Consider the following 21,426-nt stretch of genomic DNA (forward strand, 5'->3'; position numbering starts at 1 on the left):
GGACTTGTACAGGCTCCTTGTTTGGTACTGATCTGTGCGCTTATTGCAGCGGATAAATAACGTTTGCACTTAGCATAAAATGGAGTTCAAGATAAATAATTTAAAGAGGGAATGAGGATAAGTAGAGTCTCTCCGCAAGTAGTTTACAGTATTGTAGAGAAAGAGAAATCACTTCTACTAGGCATAGGATTAAAGCAAATATTATGACTGGACACTGAAGGAATACTGTAGTGATGTTCTATGTACATTCCCTCGTAATACTACTGCTCTATAAGAATAGTTACATTATACTCTACAGGTCAACCACTCACCAGCTAGAGAAGTCCCCAACGATCACAGTCACATCTGTGGAGGATTGCCTGTTGGCTGTTATGTCTTCCTTGACAATACCGTTGTAGTTGCCGCAGCACCGCACACCTTGCCCGCCAGGTGGTTGTCAATAGTAACCAAGAGCTCCTGGGAGATGGAGTAGGGGACACCCTCTCGATGACCACTGTCCTGTCGGCGACGCTGATTGTCTGGAGTGCTGGGGATGGACATTCTGGCCGTTGATCTGGGAGATACAGGAAGAGGACAAAGACAGTCATATCCATTACAGAATGGTGTTATCAAAAATATATTTTGTGGATGGTCATATGTCCATTTCTTTGCCCTAACAGCTGCTACAGTAAATGTGCAATATGTCTCATCCACTCCCTCATCACTCGTTCCTCAGCCTTACTCACCCAGGTGTTGTGCTGGCTGTTGACAGTGACATCCATGGAGAACACTTAGACTGTAGCCACATTGGGATAGGCTCCCTTACTAGACGCGTGCATCCACCACCACAATGAACCACTGGCCAAAGGTCTGGTCACACAGAGGCCACCTCGAACACCCCTATCCCCATGGCCTCCTCATGCCATTGAAGGAGGTGAAGTGGATACCATGGTGGACCATGCAGTGCCCCTGCTTGCATTGGCATCCTCTGACAGTCCTTCAGCCCACTGAACTCTCCTCTGGCACAGATCAGCTTCTCACACCTCACCAGCCCTGAGAGACCAAGCAAACACACTTGGAGTCACAGACTTTTGTTAACACCACTTGGCCAACCTGGAAATATAGAACATATTTGCTGAACCAAGGGATCATCCATCTACTGTGGTATGGGAAACTTGAGTGTAAATTCTCAGGTATACTGGTTGAATTGGCAATTTAAATGAATCCTGGTACTTCAGTGCCATTAATGTAGAATACAATAAAACATTCTGTAGGGTGACCTAGCATTAATAATGGTGTTAAATAAAAGGTAGAGACTCACCATCAGATAGTGGCCTTCGTAGACGTATCCGCACGTATCCATGGAGTCACACTTGTCGCCGTCAGAGACGAAGCTCACGTTGCACTAGCAGCCCTCGAAGCAGCTAGCAGAGTAGGTGAAGGAGTCCACCAGGCTGGCACAGCTAGTACCACAGGTGTCGGTACACAGTTCGTAGTGGGATACCGCAAAGGAATAGGGTTGACAGTGGATTTAAATTTGCAAAACTACTACAGTATATAACTTCTACATCACAATTTATGCAAAGGGTACATTAAAGGAGAAGTTTGCTTTTTAAAAAAAATCTACATTTCTTATGTAAATGGCATGTTCTAGAAGGGCGCAGACAATTTATTTTTTGTGTGATTTCACTTGTGTTTAAGAAACTTCCCCAACTAGATATTAACTTCCTCATCCTTGTTGTGCAGTAAGGGAGCTCTGTAAAAACATGATCAAATGCTCCAAAAACACCCAAATACATCCTTTTAGAAACAGAAACGCTCTCAGTATAGCTTTTGCAGGTCTTTAGATGTGGTACATTCTCCATGTAGCCTGCTGCTAGAACAGAGAAGAATTGCTTGAGTCGCAACAAAATGGAATATACTGTACAGTTGCAGGTAAAGTTTGGAATGACAATTTCATGTGTAGAACACCTAAAATCCTACATTACTATACTGAGAGCGTTTCCGTTGGGTGTCACAGGGGCTTCCAGGAGGTCCACTTTTTCTTTGTTAAGTTTAGCCAAAGTGCCCTTTCTCCAAGCACCGGGCTCACGGTACGACCACAGCCTTGGATGGGATTACGGGAGACCCGGAAGTTATCCATAACCTCGCCCAGACCCTGACATTTTATGAGACTCCCGTTTACACAAGATAGTATCACCAATATCAGGTCAGTTGAAACATCTCTGGTGACATTTTGTATAGCCACACCTGTAACTACCAGTATAATGGTCCTATTTTTGGGGGTTAATAAATCCTGTTAAGGTATAGGGGGCAGTATTTTCACGCCCGGATGAAAAACGTACCCAAATTAAACTGCCTACTCCTCGGGCCCAGAAACTACAATATGCATATTATTAGTAGACTTGGATAGAAAACACTCTGAAGATTCCAAAACTGTTTGAATGATGTCTGTGAGTATAACAGAACTCATATGGCAGGCAAAAACCTGAGAAAAATCCAACCAAGTGGGAAATCTGAGAATTGTAGTTCTTTTGAATCCCTATCGAAACTACAGTGTCTGTGGGGTCACGTTGCACTTCCTAAGGCTTCCATTGGCTAACAGCCTTCAGAAAGTTCTTTCAGCCTTCTGTTACTGGGCAGAAAATAGTAGCTCAGTCAATGAGTGGACTGCCTATGGACAAAGGGATTGGTGCGAGCCCGCCGTTCCTTCTTTTTCTCCTGGAATGAATACGCTATTGTCCGGTTGGAATATTATTGCATTTTTACGTTAAAAATACCCTAAAGATTGATTGTAAACAACGTTTGACATGTTTCTACAAATGGTAATAGAACATTTTGACTTTTTGTGTCTCGAATTACGCTCGCGCATTATGCCTTTGGATAGTGATCTCAACGCACAAACAAAACGGAGGTATTTGGACATAAATATGGAGTATTTCGAACAAAAATAACATTTCTTGTGGAAGTAGGAGTCCTTGGAGTGCATTCCTCCGAAGATCAGCAAAGGTAAGGAATGATTTATAACACTAATTCAGAGTTTTGTTGATGCCAGAACTTGGCGGGTAACTGAATAGCTTGCATTGATGGTTGAGCTATGTACTCAGAATATTGAACAATGTGCTTTCTCCGTAAAGTTATTTTGAAATCTGACACAGCGGTTGCACCAAGGAGTACTGTATCTATAATTCTTTAAATAATTGTTATATGTTTTGTCAACGTTTATGATGAGTACTTTTGTAAATTGATGTGCTCATTCACCGGGAGTTTTGGTGGGAATACATTTCCTGAACATCACGCGCCAATTTAAAATGCTGTTTTTGGATATAAATATGAACTTTGTATTGTGTAACATGATGTCCTAGGAGTGTCATCTGATGAAGATCGTCAAAGGTTAGTGCTTCATTTTAGCTGTATTTTGGGTTTCTGTGACATCTCCTTGCTTGGAAAATGGCTGTGTGGTTATTGTTTGTCTATGTACTGTCCTAACATAATCTAATGTTTTGCTTTCGCTGTAAAGCTTTTTGAAAATGAGACAATGTGGTTACATCAAGGAGAAGTGTATCTTTAAAATGGTGTAAAATAGTCGTATGTTTGAGAAATTGAAATTATTAGATTTTATGTTTTGTATTTCGCGCCCTGCTATTCCATTGGATGTTGTAGCTAGAGTGAACACAGAAACACCCTTAAGGATCCCAATCTATTTCAATAGTTTTCCAATGACCTTGCAAGGTGTGCTGCACAAAAGGCTAAAAGGGGTTGAGTAGTCTAATAGGTCTACTTACCAATACCAAGGAGTAAGTACATGTGGAGCAGCAACAGAAGCTTTAATGCTGGTGACCGAAATACAACTTGATGTAGGTTGTCATATTGTTTGTTGTAGACATACTTGTGTGGACAATGGGACGTTGCTGGCCATTAGCTTATTTGCCCTGCAGTGGCGCAAGCTAAGAGCAAAAGATGTTCCAACAATACAACCAGAACATGAACTGTGCTTATGATGGACTCGCTCACTCCATGATATCATTGTGATCCACAAACAATCGCTTAATTAACCTCTTTCATCGAGACGTTCCGCTAGTGGAACACCTGCTCCAATATCCAATGATGGGCGTGGCGTGAAATACAAAGTCCTCGAAAATCCGAAAACTTCAATTTTTCAAACATATGACTATTTTACACCATTTTAAAGACAAGACTCTCCTTTATCTAACCACACTGTCCGATTTCAAAAAGGCTTTACAGCGAAAGCAAAACATTAGATTATGTCAGCAGAGTACCCAGACAGAAATAATCAGACCCCCATTTTTCAAGCTAGCATATAATGTCACAAAAAACAAAACCACAGCTAAATGCAGCACTAACCTTTGATGATCTTCATCAGATGACACTCCTAGGACATTATGTTATACAATACATGCATGTTTTGTTCAATCAAGTTCATATTTATATCAAAAACCAGCTTTTTACATTAGCATGTGACGTTCAGAACTAGCATTCCCACCGAACACTTCCGGTGAATTTACTAAATTACTCACGATAAACGTTCACAAAAAACATAACAATTATTTTAAGAATTATAGATACAGAACTCCTTTATGCAATCGCGGTGTCCGATTTTAAAATAGCTTTTCGGTGAAAGCACATTTTGCAATATTCTGAGTAGATAGCCCGGCCATCATGGCTAGCTATTTTGACACCCACCAAGTTTGGTACTCACCAAACTCAGATTTACTATAAGAAAAATTGGATTACCTTTGCTGTTCTTCGTCAGAATGCACTCCCAGGACTTCTACTTCAATAACAAATGTTGGTTTGGTTCAAAATAATCCATAGTTATATCCAAATAGCGGCGTTTTGTTGTGCGTTCAAGACACTATCCGAAGGGTAACGAAGGGTGACGCACCCGGCGCGTTTCGTGACAAAAAATTCAAAATATTCCATTACCGTACTTCGAAGGTCTACACTTGTTGTATTCGGCGCATGTGACAAAGTTTGATAAGACGGAAATGGAGATGGGACAAATTCTCTGACATTGAAACTAATGAATCTAATCTGTACTTTCCCAGGCATGACTTTCTCAAACGTATACAGCACTGATAGGCTTTCACTTCTTTGACCCGCTTTCCTACTGATCAACCTTTTGGCCTCAATCACTCTTCCTCCCTTCACATTTTCTTTAATATAGTCTATGGACATCCATATTGGGACCCCATTGACGACTCCCCTCAATCTAGCATTAGTACCAGGAACATGTCTTTTAATCTTCAGAATCTTCTCTTGCTGAGCTTGGTTACCACAAAATATTAACAATCTACCACTTCCAATGAACCGAGCTAATTTGACTGAAATCCTAATTGCTTGGCCCATGTGGAGCTACTGTAAACTTAAAGGTCTTCACAGATCCACTTGAGCGGATCCAAAATTCTAAATAATATCACAGTTCTGGGTTGGATATGATTGTCATGCTTGATCAAATTAGTATGTTTTGATATGGTTACCTAAGGCAAATTTGAATCATCATGGACAATTTTAGCTACTTTGCACCTCTTTTCTGGCTACATTACAACTACTTAGCATAGTAGCTAATGTTAGTCACCTATTCACAAGAAATTGCAACTTGTAACTTATTGTATGAAATGGCTGATGGACATCCCCAACTTGTTACACAACTTAGCACACTAATTGGAGTAGCTCGGCTTTACAAGGTTACGTTTCCCACGGAGTCCAGGTTGGTTCTTTAAATAGACCAAGTTCTATTTTAACGCTTGGCTCCGCAGGCCAGCCTTCACAAGAGCAAGTAGTGTGTGTGATAAATTATTGCCTAATGTGTGTGTGCACATTTCTTTTGTACTGTGCGCACGCAATGTTGCCGGTGAGGTTTGTATGTTACGAGCCAGACGATTTGTCAAAGCAGCCGATTTTTCTTTTTATATATTATTTTTGTAAATGTAATTTACAACAATGACCTGGGGACTAGTAACGGGGGAAAAGGGACAATTGGCATCTGGACAGGGGCTGTGTGTACAGAACTTTCAGGGACAGGTGCTTAAAAATGGCAAAGGGCACCCCCACATGAGAATTTGCTTAATTCATAATGTACAAATGCCTCAGTGAAAATTGTAAGCTTAGGTGTATTTCTTTCTGCAACACTCACTCATTGCAAACTAGTTAGTGCCTCAGATGGTGGTCCAATGCCTTAACGTGAAGTTGCTCTATACCCATCGAGCAGATTTATGTTTTTGTGTATACAACAGTAAAACATTCTGACTAATTGTTCCAACACTTGGCAGTTCTGGGAAATGTGCCAATTTATTAAACATGGAACCAATCAGAACTCTTGTGCATTGTGATGAAGGCAGCCAATGGCCTGCTTCAATGTAAACACAGCCTCTTGTGTAATTGCAAGCAGGAACATTACCTGAACACAAGGCAAAATCTACACTGGAGATGGTGGCTGAGTTTTGACTTAACCCATTTGCAGGTTTTGTCATAGGTTTTTATAGCAATGCTCAAACTAATTTGACAGAAGTTGGAAGAATTTATACTGAACAACTATAAACGCACTGATTTTACTGAGTTACAGTTAATATAAAGAAATTAGTCATTTTAAATTAATTGGTGCCCTAATCTATAGATTTCACATGCATCTGTTTGGATTCCTTTTTGTAGGGGTGTGGATCAGAACCAGTCAGTATTTGGTGTTACCATATGCCTCATGCGACATCTCCTTCTGCATTGAGATGATCAGGCTGATTGTGGATATACTCAATGGGTGACATTTCTGGTGAGTATGAAGACAGCTTGGCTGTCGAAACATTGGATATTACATTTTTGTATCTGAGCTCCTAGAGTGTGTGGTGCTCTCCCTTATTTTTTGAAGTTTTATACTACCCAGCACCTCGCCTTAATAGGTGTGCGTTTCTTTTTCTTCTAGATGGTGAGTATGCAGACCATGGAGGAACTGGGACATCTTCTAGGGATTGTGTACAGATCCTTGCAAAATGATGTTATAGCGAGGGATAAATGGAATGCCGATGTGCCTCAGGTTCTCGTCACAGTATATATGTGCGTTCAAATTGCTATTCGATTAAAATACAATTGTGTTCTTTGTCGACGCTTATGCCTGCCCATACTATAACCCCACCGCCACCATGGGGCACTGCTCACAATGTTGAGATCTGCAAACCGCTCGCCCACACGTTGTGAGGCCGGTTGGACCTACTGCCAAATTCTCTTAAATGATGATGGTTTATGGTAGAGAAATGAACATTCAGTTCTCTGGCAACAGCTCTGGTGGACATTCCTGCAGTCAGCATGCCAATTTCACACTCCCTGAACTTGTGTTGTGTGACAACTGCATTTTAGTGGCCTTTTATTGTCCCATCACAAGGTGCACCTGTGTCATGATCATGCTTCTTGATATGCCACCTGTCAGGTGGCTGGATTATCTGGGTGACGGGGAAAATGCTCACTAACATGGATGTAGACAACTTGAGAAATAAGCTTTTTGTGCGTCTAATATCTCTGGTATCTTTTATTTCAGGTCATGAAACATGAGGCCAACACTTTAAATTGTATATTTCATTTGGCTAAGTTCCCTATGTATGAACTAACTCTTGACATATTTTGTATACTCCTTACAATACAAGCATCATGAAACCATAACACTAATTCATTTCACTTAGTGAATCAGGTTTTTTCCTTATCAGATTCCATGAAATGATTACCTCTTCCTAAATATTTTTGTCCATGATTGTTTTAGTTAACTAGAAACAAGATGGCTCAACTAACCATTTGGCAAGACTTACCCCCTATTGAGCAAACTACTGTGTGCACACACTGAAGCGTTGTGTGTGGTGCTGAATGATGTACTCACTAATTCCATTTCTCCAGATGGGCCTGTTGCTGCTACCTTCAGCAGTATCACCTGCAGCCCACACGAAATGGGTCAGTATCCCACCTGCATCAAGAGACCAGTCCCGACCAAGACTGGTAAGTGCTGGGCCATTGATGAACGAGGCAGCCTCAGGGTGTCCTACATTGGCCTGGTAACAGTGAAGGTGTAGGGCGTCACCATCACGGCGGTGCGCTCAGAGATTGGGCGAGTTGATTTCACAGAAGTGTGATTGACTTGGAGTTACATTGTGTTGTTTAAGTGTTCCCTTTATTTTTTTGAGCAGTGTATAAACAACACAATGTAATTCCAAGTCAATCACACTTCTGTGAAATCAAACTGTCCACTTAGGAAGCAACACTGATTGACAATACATTTGACATGCTGTTGTGCAAATGGAATAGACAACAGGTGGAAATTATAGGCAATTAGCAAGACACCCCCAATAAAGGAGTGGTTCTGCAGGTGGGGACCACAGACCACTTCTCAGTTCCTATGCTTCCTGGTTGATGTTTTGGTCACTTTTGAATGCTGGCGGTGCTTTCACTCTAGTGGTAGCATGAGATGGAGTCTACAACCCACACAAGTGGCTCAGGTAGTGCAGCTCATCCAGGATGGCACATCAATGCGAGCTGTGGCAAGAAGGTTTGCTGTCTCTGTCAGCGTAGTGTCCAGAGCATGGAGGCGCTACCAGGAGACAGGCCAGTACATCAGGAGATGTGGAGGAGGCTGTAGGAGGGCAACAACCCAGCAGCAGGACCGCTACCTCCGCCTTTGTGCAAGGAGGAGCAGGAGAAGCACTGCCAGAGCCCTGCAAAATGACCTCCAGCAGGCCACAAATGTGCATGTGTCTGCTCAAACGGTCAGAAACAGACTCCATGAGGGTGGTATGAGGGCCTGACGTCCACAGGTGGGGGTTGTGCTTACGCCCAACACCGTGCAGGACGTTTGGCATTTGCCAGAGAACACCAAGATTGGCAAATTCGCCACTGGCGCCCTGTGCTCTTCACAGATGAAAGCAGGTTCACACTGAGCACATGTGACAGACGTGACAGAGTCTGGAGACGCCGTGGAGAACGTTCTGCTGCCTGCAACATCCTCCAGCATGACCGGTTTGGCGGTGGGTCAGTCATGGTGTGGGGTGGCATTTCTTTGGGGGGCCGCACAGCCTTCCATGTGCTCTCCAGAGGTAGCCTGACTGCCATTAGGTACCGAGATGAGATCCTCAGACCCCTTGTGAGACCATATGCTGGTGCAGTTGGCCCTGGGTTCCTCCTAATGCAAGGCAATGCTAGACCTCATGTGGCTGGAGTGTGTCAGCAGTTCCTGCAAGAGCAAGGCATTGATGCTATGGACTGGCCCGCCCGTTACCCAGACCTGAATCCAATTGTGCACATCTGTGACATCATGTCTTGCTCCATCCACCAACGCCACGTTGTACCACAGACTGTCCAGGAGTTGGCGGATGCTTTAGTCCAGGTCTGGGAGGAGATCCCTCAGGAGACCATCCGCCACCTCATCAGGAGCATGCCCAGGCGTTGTAGGGAGGTCATACAGGCACGTGGAGGCCACACACACTACTGAGCCTCATTTTGACTTGTTTTAAGGACATTACATCAAAGTTGGATCAGCCTGTAGTGTGGTTTTCCACTTTAATTTTGAGTGTGACTCCAAATACAGACCTCCATGGGTTGATAAATTGGATTTCCATTGATTATTTTTGTGTGATTTTGTTGTCAGCACATTCAACTATGTAAAGAAAAAAGTATTTAATAAGATTATTTATTTCATTCAGATCTAGGATGTGTTGTTTAAGTGTTCCCTTTATTTTTGTTGAGCAGTATATATATATATATATAAAGCAATAGGCTAGTATGATTAGCTATGACTTAACTTTTTTTTTAATCCTACCTAATTGGAGTGAACTAATGGACAATGACACTTAGGCTTATACATACTATATATTTTACAATTTAGTGCAGTCCTATCCTCCAGCTACCATCAACCCCTCCCATCTGTCTCTGAAGACCATCCAGTTTAGATTTTCTATTTGCCATGTATTTTTCAGCTGTGATGTTTCACAAGTTCTGAACCTTTCTATTTTTGTAGTTTCTACATATTTTAAACATTGAGTATTATTGACTTGCTTTTCAAATCAAGAGTTGTCTCCAAGTAAATGTTGCAATTCTTCAGCCATTCCTGAACCTGTGTGGAAAAACAAGTTACATATGCACAGTACCATATCTATAGCATTCTATTGGTTGCAAGAATGTTGAGTAATTTAAATAGAAAAACTAAGTTTTGAATCTGGCCTCGTCTTGTGTATTAGTTCATGTGCCATGGAATCGGTACATCTCAAATCTCTTCTTGTAATGACTATGAATCCTTTACTCTTGCAGATTGACTGTGGTATGTGCCCTGTGGTCCTGAACGAGGGGAAGGTGACTCTGGTCCAGAGCGGTGACTCTGGTCATCCAGACAGACTTTGGTCTGACCGTGCAGTACGACTGGGAGCACCAACTCGTGGTCCGCCTCTGACGGCTTCGCCGGCGAGACCTGCGGCCTATGCGGCAACTTCAATGGTAACCCTAAGGACGACTTCTCCAGCTGGAAGGTTCCGGGCCTGGGGAAGTATGCTCTGTGTGGACCATTATGTGGGTGGGAGTGTACGCTGTGAACACAACCTGTTGGTGCTTTGTTCTGTGGGCTGATCACCTGTGTGCTGGATGGACTGTTCAAGCAATGACACGCTGTCATCAACCCCCAGGCCTACTTTGACATCTGTAAATATGATATGTGTGTATATGGGAGGAGGCCTCAGACAATTCCTCTGCTGGCCCTGGAGGCCTACACTGAAGCCTACCAGAGAGGGCATCCAGATACACGACTAGCGGAAACTGGCACAATGCTCTGAGTAACCTGTGTTTGTATGACATGCTTCTATCCAGTAAATCATTTTACAAGCTATTGAGTCTTTACTCTAACCCCTTCTATAGTTGCCAGATGTCCAACCAACAGCCACTATGAGCTGTGTGGCTCTGCCTGTCCTGCCACCTGCTCTGACCCCAGTGCCCTCTCCAAATGTGAAATCCCCTGTGTGGAAACCTGCACCTGTAACCCTGGCTTCGTCCTTAGTGGGAGCCAGTGTGTTCCCACCGCCAGCTGCAGCTACCAGGGCTGCTACGTTCCAGTCGGTGACTCCTTCTGGGCTGATCAGGTCTGCCGATGACGCCGCTCCTGTGTCCCTGAGCGGCAAGGTTGACTGCCAGGATGTATGTTGCCGGGCGGGGCAGGCGTGCCAGGTGGTGGATGGCATCAGGGACTGCCACACTGTGTCCCACAGCACCTGCCATGCCACGGGCAATTCTACTACCTGACCTTTGATGGGCAGAGGTTTAACTTCCAGGGCACCTGTGTTTACCAGCTGGCAGGCCTGTGCTCCACAGACCCGGGCCTGGTGCCCTTCGAGGTGCGGGTGCAAAATGACTTCTGGGGCAGCAGGGTGGTTTCCTATACCAAGCTGGTGGTCAGGGTCTTCAGCCGGAATATTGTCATCAGTAAGGAGAACAAGGGCCAGATCACGGTGAGGAGATTTTTCTGGTTTATATGACGCGATTGCATATCACAATGGACAGAGGTGATGACTGCATTGTTCATCGATTGAAATGATGTGCAACTGTAGGATGACTTTGTTTTCACCCTGAAAGACTGATGGCATGTTGTTGTAGCTCATTGTACAATGCAACAGTCTTTTCTAACTGCATTTGAATCATTAGTCCATTATTTATATTGTGTTCTTCCAGGTGGACAATGAGTTGGTCAACCTGCCTATGTACCTGAACAACGGTCAGGTGTCTGTCTACAGGAGTGGCTGGTACGCTGTGGTCACCACCAGCTTTGGCCTCAATGTCTCCTTTGACTGGAACAGCGCAGTGTTTGTCACCCTGCCCTCCACCTACAGGGCGCTGTCTGGCCTGTGTGGCAACTACAACACCTGGCCTCAAGATGACCTTGTACCCAGGAACGAGATAACCCCTGCCAGGCCAAAGGACTTCGGGGACCAGTTAGCGCGTGGAGCAGATCCATGGCTGTAAGGGGGCCTGTCCCAACTGTGAAGTCAACCAGAAGAGGCGGTTCTGTGGGACCCCAAGGGGCCTTTCCAGGACTGCTTTGCCAGAGTGGACCTGGTGGGATACTTTGAGGACTGCGTGTATGACGTATGTTTGTATAAAGGCAGGAGGGATGTGCTCTGTCAGGCCATCACAGCCTACACATCAGCCTGTCAGGTAACCAGGGTTAAGGTGTACAGCTGGAGGTCTGCCCAGTTTTGTGGTGAGTAGTCCACACTGTTGCATTATAAAATGTCTGCTTTCTGCTGTGATTGACACAGTGGTGGAGTAAGGGTTCTGTGGAAAGTGCTGAGACATTTGTACAACCATTGAATTGTCTACATGTCACCGTAATCGTGTTCTTGGCAATAAATTATACATTAGTATGTAGACTCATGACCATGAGTAGATCTATTTTTGTTAACTCCTTCCTGTGTCTTCAGCAGTGAAGTGTCCAGTCCACAGCCACTATGAGGTGTGTGTGTGTGTGTGTATCTGGCTGTCCTTCCACTTGCCAAAGCCTGTCCCCTCCCTCAGGCTGCCTCGCCCAGTGTAACAAGGGCTTCTCTTGTAACGAAGGACACATCCTCAGTGTTGACCACTGTGTCCCCTTCGCCCAGTGTGGCTGTGTTCATGGTGGCCCCTACTACAACACCGACCAGATGTTCTACCCAACAAGTGTGAGGAGTGGTGCAAGTGCACCCAGGATGGAGAAGTATAAATAACTGAGACAACTTTAATAGGAGTATTTGTATTGAGATATTAGCTTGCTGTACATATGGATGGCTGTACAGAAATTCCATTGCACTTGTATTTTCAGTGATGTTAGAGAATCTCATCTGTAGGTGGAATGCAAGAACTTCTCCTGCGGCCCCAACGAGATGTCTGTGGCGAACGGAGTCCTCAATTGCCATCTTGTGGGGAAATGGGTGTGTCCGATGGCCCCCACTACTCGTCTTTCGACAGGCTGGCATATGACTTCCAGGGCATGTGTACCTACACCCTGGCCAAGGGCAGTGGTCTGGAGGGGACCCACCTGGTGGGCTTCTCTGTACAGGTGGAGAACGAGAAGTGGAACAAAGTTGTCTGTCACCATGCAGGTGGCTCTGGATGTGTACAACTACACCCTGGTCCTCAGTAAGAATGTTATGGGAATCCTGGTAAGTAGGAGGGGGCTTGTTGGTTTCTTACTTTGAATTAATAAAACATCCCCCATCTTGCCTTCACAAGCTGTTTTCTGTGTTTGTGATCATTGGAGCGACTCGGGATTGAGCATTTATTCTTTAGCAGTTTTGACAAGGTTTGACCACAAGACTGTTTATCCTCCAACCAGGTGAATGGAATGTTCAACCACCTGCCCCTGAGTCTGAGTGGCGGGGCGGTGCAGGTCTTCCAGGAGGGCTTCCACTATATCATCACAACTGACTTCGGCCTGCACGTCACCTATGACCTCGTCTACCACGTTACGATCACCGTGCCTGGAAACTATCGGGGCAAGAAGAGCGGCCTATGTGGCAGTTTCAATGGTAAACCTGGTGATGACTTACTCCTGCCCAACGGCAAGCTGCTGAAAGATGTCACCACCTTCGGGAAGTCGTGGAAGGTGGTGATCCCGGCAAGTTGTGTGATGGTTGCACCCAGAACACCTGTCCCAAGTGTGACCTGTCAGAGGGCTGTGTTTGAGAAGCCCTACTACTGCGGGGTCATCACGGCACCAAATGGCCCCTTTGCCACCTGCCATAGCAAGCTGGACCCCAAGCCCTACTTCAACGACTGCATCTTTGACGTGTGTGCCTCAGGGTGATGGAGAGGTCCTGTGTGACAGCCTAATCCTTCAACTGTCACATGGCTGGGGTTGAAGTCAAGAACTGGAGGACGGCGTCATTTTGTCGTAAGTGCCCTCTAAGAGTTACTACTGTTCCCTGAGACGGCTGCTTAGGTTACTCTATGTATGATGTGCTTCTGAAGAATGCTGCTGAATCCAAATTTCCAACACAAGCCTCTAGTCTACTCTTGCTTAGTGTTGTAATCATGTGTATGGCTAACTTTCTCTTGTTCTTTCTACCTCAGCCATAAAGTGCCCAGCCAATAGTCACTACGAGGTGTGTGGATGTCTGTTCTACAGCCTGCTCAGGCCTCACAGAAATAGTCCAGTGTTCCACCAGTTTCTCTGAAGGCTGTGAGTGTGACGCAGGCTTCTTCTTCAACCGATAATCCTTCGTAAAGCAGAACCAGTGCAACTGCTATGAAGATGGACGGTCCTATAAGGTAGAGGTTTGTGGTCTAGGATGATTTATCTGAAGGAGTTAGACCTGGTTTGGATGTGTTCCCCCCCCTTTTGAAAGTGGCATGATGCATTGTGTGTCCCCTGATGTAATTAATTTCCACCCATCTGCCCAGCCTGGGTGTCGTATGAGGGAGACTGGCAGGAAGTGTTCCTGTGATCCAGTCAAGGGCCTAGTGTGTGACCACTCCTGCCCTAAGGACACCAAGTGTCTGGTCAAGAAGGAAGTTCTTGGCATGCTTTGACACTGGTAAGGCACAAACACATCTCTGAGTAGGGGAAAACATTCTGAATACTAGAGAGAACACTGCAGTAAACTCTATATTCAATTGCTACATTTAGTGGATTGTTACTACACCCTTATCCTGTGTAGCCTATAGCCTCTGTGCCCCAGGCTGCCCTGCCACCTGTGCAAGCCTCTCCTCCCTCTCCACATGTTGCCAGTCCTGTTTTGAGGGCTGCCAGTGTGACGAAGGCTACCTGCTGAGTGGTGACGCCTGCGTACCCGTGGCTCAGTGCGGCTGCTCTTACGGGGGGGGCACTACTACAGGAAGAGGGAGACCTTCTACCCCCAGGGTCAGTGTCTAGAACAGTGTACCTGTGGGGAGAACTGGGTAATCTCTTGCCACAAGGCCCAGTGTGTAGGCGGGGAGGTCTGTAAGATAGTAAAGGGGGTGTTGGGGTGCCACCCAATTGAGCAGGACACGTGTTCGGCGTCAGGTGACCTCCACTACATGTCATTCGACGGCCATTGGTTTGACTTCCAGGGCACCTGCGTCTATACGCTGGCCAAGGTGTGTGAAGACTATAAAGGCAGACTGACTGGCTTCACCATGACTCAAGGGAATGAAAAAGTCAGAAATAACAATATACTTTTTTTTACTTAACTAGGCAAGTCAGTTAAGAACAAATTCTTATTTTCAATGAAGGCCTAGGAACAGTGGGTTAACTCCCTTGTTCAGGGGCAGAACGACAGATTCATACCTTGTCAGCTCGGGGATTTGATCTGGCAACCTTTCGGTTACTAGTCCAACGCTCTAACCACTAGGCTACGCTGCCTTACCTTTGAAGATCTTCTTTTTGCAGACACAATAAATGGTCGTTTTGTTTGATAAATTCCTTCTTTATATCCCCAAAATGTCAATTTATTTGGTGCGTTTTGATTCAGAAATACACCGGTTCCAACTCACCCAACATGACTACGAAGTATCTAATAAGTTACCTGTAAACTTGGTCCAAACATTTCAAACAACATTCCTAATCCAACCTCAGGTATCCTAAAATGTAAATAATCGATAAAATTTAAGACGGGATAATCTGTTTCCAATACCGAAGAAAAATAACACGGAGCATGCTCCTGTTCACGCGCACCGAAATACTAGAGACCTTCAGAGTGACACGTACAAAGAATAGCACTATTTCATTTCTCAAAAGAAAAACATTGACCAATTTCTAAAGACTGACACCTAGTGGAAGCCAAAGGATCTGCAATCTGGGCCCGACTATATCAGGTTTCCTATAGAAAAGAATTAGAAAACACAATGATCTCAAAAAAATTCCCTGGATGGATTGTGCTCGGGGTTTCGCCTGCCAAATCAGTTCTGTTATTCTAACAGTTTTAGAAACGTCAGTGTTTTCTGTCCAAATCTACTAATTATATGCATATCCTAGCTTCTGGGCCTGAGTAACAGGCAGTTTACTTTGGGCACGCTTTTCATCCGGACGTGAAAATACTGCCCCCTACCCAAGAGGTTAACATCATAGTTGGGTTACCTGCTTTATTGGTTATTGCATCATATGAAAGAGGATAGATGTCGGTGTAATTGTACTCTAAACATTATGAACACGTTGATGTGAAAGCATATACAGTGCTGAGTTACCTCGAGGATGTATAGTTGATTATGGATACACACTTGCCTATCAGGTGATGTGCCTATCAAGTGGCAATGAAGGAGATGGGGAACAAAGTGAAAATGACATGCTTGGGAACACCTCTCGGAACCTGGGGCCGTAAAGGGGAAGACTGGGCGAAAGCATGAGGCTTTTTAGGGCTTTCATTTTTGTGGAATTCATCAAAGTACCCTGGAGGCATAGTCAGGTGAAGAGAGTGGGAATTGCCATGGTCTGAGACTTTGGTTTTCATGCATAGCTTATCACATTGTTAATACTGTTGTGTTTCTCGTTGCTTTGCAAGTCATATGCTATCACTCTCTTAGTAACCAGAAGGAGAAAGTGGAGAAACTAAAAGCAGCTCAAGTGAAGGAAGTCACCAGCTTCAGCGTCATTCTGTTGTGTGATGAGAGATAAAAATATGATTGTGTATGGTGTGATCATAGAACAGAGGCCATAAGTCTCTGAATTTGAAAACCAAGACCAGAGGTTCCTCGTCTGGTGATCCTAGGGGAGCAGGTCTACATCCGAGTGTTCCGGAGGAAATGGAACAAGCCAAGGTGAGAGGGTCCCTACAAGGTGGTCCTAGCAACACGAACAGCCGTCCAGGTGGAAGGAAGCACCATGTGGTACCATCTAAACCACTGCACCAAAGCTCCAAGGGTGATCGAATGACCATTGAGCCCGGAGGGAACAGAAGGAGAGGATGCTGATACTCCAGACAGGAGCCTGGAGGAAGGAGAAGAGGACCACGGCGCAACTCCAAATAGTCAACACACACTCACCTGAAGATCCAGAGAGTCCAGGGATGGGAAGGAGTGACATGCCTGTTCTTGATGACATACCTACTCTGCCAGATACCCCTGACGGAGGCGCCGTCCAAGGGGACGGAGAAACAACGACAGGAGAATGGGAAGGCAACTTCCCTACCATCGACTTCTCTGCCCTCACATGGTCTCCCTGAAAGACAGTGGAAACCAAAACAACTGAAGAATGGTAAAATGGCCTTGACAGCAGAACCTAGGAAACATGGTAATAGGCCCAACAACCATAAAGTATGTCAGAAGTAGGGTAAGAAAACAAGTTTCTACTGAAAAATGGATTAGCATCCCCATTCCATCCCAAACAGTAACGGACGCAGAGGTCCCTCTCAATTAAGAGAACTAGACCGCTACCAGAAATTGCACTCTGTGGATGAGACGATGAGAGAAGCCATCTGGGACTGAAAAGGATGTAATATAAGAATAAACAAAGAAGCTAATGTGCTGATTACCATGGACAAGCGTGACCAAAAGGAAGGTGAAGAATATAAAATAGTCATCGTCACACTATTCCCTTAACCATTTAGTGCCATCATCCAGATTGACCCCAACCTAGAGCCTCTGACAAGACAGACGGCAGTAACGGCTGCAGTAACAACCCAGCTACCGTCCACTGCCATTACAAAAAAGCCATAAACATCAGAATCAGTTGGGTTCCTCCAAAACATTGGGAACCTTCTAACCAATCCCAGTAATTTAAGTCAAGAAAATGAGCTGTCACCCCAATTGGTGATTCAACCCCAGAAATATACAAGGACTAATCTTTGAAGAAAGTAGCAAAAAATGAATGGGCTCATATACAGTGTCTAAATTAAGACTGACAAATTGTGTGCACCCTCTCCACTAAAAGAATTTGGGGTGGTACCTCATCCTTATTCTTTATAGGGACTATGCTGACTTTAATCAAACTTTTGCTATTTGAGAAGATCAGAAAGGCCTCATTGTCCAGCTGAATGTTTTTCATATTTGGGTAATCCACAGTATCAAAGATATTACAACCAAACAGGCTGGGGAAAATGGTGTCAAGAATTGGATGTACGGGTGGGAGCACAGAAGTTAGAGACCCCATATAAATATTGAATTGATTATAAACATCCATATGAATGTTTTAACAGCACAGAAGGATAGCATGAGATGGCAAAGTTTAGAGGCACATGTGAGACCACATGGCACTTAACACCAATTGGAATGCAGACACACCAAAAAGGGCTACGTATCAAGCAGCCGGAAGTTGGGCGGGAAAAGTAATTACTCATGATAGTTGTCAAAATCAAACTCTTGCACTACCATTCATTGCACCATATAAAGAACTGACTGTGGTAGTGGCCGATTTCTTCTGGATATGTGGAGGGAAAAGATTAAGGGCAACATTACCAAAAGGATGGACAGGCCTTTGTGCAAGGGTTAGGTTGTTTCAACAGAACTGTCATTGAATGGAATCCTAGTAATACTAAGCAACAAAACAGTAAGGTGAGAATATAAGTCTGACCCCCAAGGTATATTTGGATGCAATTGGAAAACAGAGGAATCCCCAAGGAATACAAAGTAAGAGATGAGGTTGTCAGGATTTGAATCAATATTTCTTTGATATCACCAAACAAAAACCAAGAATGGATAAATTACATTTACTATAACTATATCCAACAAAGATTAACTATACAGACTATGCATTGACAGCTTTGGGAGAACAAGTACAGGCCGCTAGAAAAATGACATGGCAGAACAGGCAGGCTTTAAATTGGCTCTTGGCAGAGTAAGGTGGAGTTTGTTTGGAGATGAATGCTGCACCTTCATCCCCAATAACACTGCCCCAGATGGTTAATTTACTAAGGCAATGACCAAGCTGAAAGGACTACAACAGGAAGTTAAAGACAATGCTAGACATGATTCCAATGCCTGGGACTGGTTGGACTCAATCCTGGGAAAATGGGGTGCAATGTTTACAAAAATGGCAATCATGACAGCATTAGTGGTGATGGGAGTTGTTTCAACTTTACTAAAATCTCGCCTGATCCAAACCACAGTAAAACAGATGACTGTACAGACAGTCATTACTGACCCATTTGTGGAGGTGTACCCTGTTCTTGGAGCTCCAGGACAATACACTGACGAGGAAAACCATGCAATACTAAAGGAGGACCTTTGGACTGTCCATTTTTAAATCCTGAATGCCTATGGGGAGTAGCTCCAGGGGGAGGATGGGGTTATCGTACCTATCAAGAACAACATCAATTGTTAGAGACTGAAACAGATGGTGAACTTCCTGACTTATATCCAGTTCCAGACTATGTCAAGGATAATGAGGATCCTGATCACAGGTTTCAACCAATGTAAGTGGTGCTCAGGGATGGGAAAGACAGATGGACATTATCATCATATTGAACCGTTGGATGTGCAATGTGTCAAAGGGGTGATTGACCATTGTGTTGTGTTTAGTGAATACACACAGTTTCAGTGTATCAGTTGTTGAATGATACTATAAATAATGTTAGACTTTCTGATTATCTGTTCGCCTAGACATGTAAGTGACATAGGGTTTTCCGGTTACAAGAGTCCACGGACCATGCCCTTAATCTTCTAGCAGGTTTTTTCACTTACGACCAAACAGTTGTTAGAGGAGGTGTCTGTGAGGGAGGGCCATATGTTTAGGTGTCATATTGAGAACAACGTTCTCCATTGCTGTTCTGGTTAGCGTTTATTGGCTTATTTCACTGTAGAGCCTCTAGCCCTGCTCATTATACCTTATGCAACCTTTCAGTTCCACCACCCACACATGCTATGACATCTTCTGGTTTCAATTATGTTTCTAGAGACAATATCTCTCTCATCACTCAATGCCTAGGTTTACCTCCACTGTATTCACATCCTGCCATACCTTTGTCTGTACATTATACCTTAAAGCTATTTTATCGCCCCTAGAAACCTGCTCCTTTTACTCTCTATTCCGGACATCATAAACAACCAATTCTCATAGCTTTTAGCCGTACCCTTATCCTACTCCTCCTCTGTTCCTCTGGTGATGTAGAGGTGAATCTAGGCCCTGCAGTGCCTAGCTCCACTCCTATTCCCCAGGCGCTCTCTTTTGATGACTTCTGTAACCGTAAAAGCCTTGGTTTCAGGCATGTTAACATTAGAAGCCTCCTCCCTGAGTTTGTTTTATTCACTGCTTTAGCACACTCTGCCAACCCGGATGTCCTAGCCGTGTCTGAATCCTGGCTTAGGAAGTCCACCAAAAACTCTGAAATCTTCATCCCTAACTAGACACGATAGAATGGCCAAAGGGGGCAGTGTTGCAACCTATTGCACAGAGAGCCTGCAGAGTTCTGTCCTACTATCCTGGTCTGTACCCAAACAATTTGAACTTCTACTTTTAAAAATCCACCTCTCTAAAAAGTCTCTCACCGTTGCCGCCTGCTATAGACCACCCTCTACCCCCAGCTGTGCTCTGGACACCATATATGAACTGATTGCCCCCCATCTATCTTCAGAGCTCGTGCTGCTAGGTGACCTAAACTGGGACATGCTTAACACCCCAGCCATCCTACAAGCTAAGCTTGATGCCCTCAATCTCACACAAATTATCAATGAACCTACCAGGTACCACCCCAAAACCGTAAACACGGGCACCCTCATAGATATCATCCTAACCAACTTGCCCTCTAAATACACCTCTGCTGTTTTCAACCAAGATCTCAGCGATCACTGCCTCATTGCCTGCATCCGTAATGGGTCAGCGGTCAAACGACCTCCACTCATCACTGTCAAATGCTCCCTGAAACATTTCAGCGAGCAAGCCTTTCTAATCGACTTGGCCCGGGTATCCTGAAAGGATATTGACCTCATCCCGTCAGTAGAGGATGCCTGGTTATTTTTTTTAAATGCCTTCCTCACCATCTTAAATAAGCATGCCCCATTCAAGAAATTTAGAACCAGGAACAGATATAACCCTTGGTTCTCTCCAGACCTGACTGCCCTTAACCAACACAAAAAAACTCCTGTGGTGTTCTGCATTAGCATCGAACAGCCCCCGTGATATGCAACTTTTCAGGGAAGTTAGAAACCAATACACACAGGCAGTCAGAAAAGCCAAGGCTAGCTTTTTCAAGCAGAAATTTGCTTCTTGCAACACAAACTCAAAAGTTCTGGGACACTAAAGTCCATGGAGAATAAGAACACTTCCTCCCAGCTGCCCACTGCACTGAGGATAGGAAACTCTGTCACCTCCGATAAATCCACTATAATTGAGAATTTCAATAAGCATTTTTCTACGGCTGGCCATGCTTTCCACCTGGCTACCCCTACCGCGGTCAACAGCACTGCACCCCCCTACAGCTACTCGCCCAAGCCTTCCCCATTTCTCCTTCTCCCAAATTCAGTCAGCTGACGTTCTGATCGAGCTGCAAAATCTGGACCCCTATAAATCAGCCGGGCTAGACAATCTGGACC

At 44.5% G+C, this 21,426-nt stretch overlaps 1 long non-coding RNA gene and 1 pseudogene across 1 annotated transcript; one reads left to right on the top strand and one right to left on the bottom strand.

The window, feature by feature from the left end:
• Positions 1-312: 312 nt before the first annotated feature.
• On the bottom strand, positions 313-2,412 carry LOC123728725 (uncharacterized). Its single transcript, XR_006760462.1, has 3 exons — positions 1,301-2,412; positions 726-1,032; positions 313-553 (listed from the first exon to the last, which is right to left on the bottom strand). It is a non-coding gene; the product is annotated as an uncharacterized lncRNA (long non-coding RNA).
• Positions 2,413-12,910: 10,498 nt separating this feature from the next.
• LOC106577659 (IgGFc-binding protein-like) lies at positions 12,911-14,514 on the top strand (annotated as a pseudogene).
• The last annotated feature ends 6,912 nt before the right edge of the window (positions 14,515-21,426 follow it).

This window comes from Salmo salar, chromosome ssa02 (assembly GCF_905237065.1).
Source record: "Salmo salar chromosome ssa02, Ssal_v3.1, whole genome shotgun sequence".
NCBI lineage: Eukaryota > Metazoa > Chordata > Actinopteri > Salmoniformes > Salmonidae > Salmo > Salmo salar.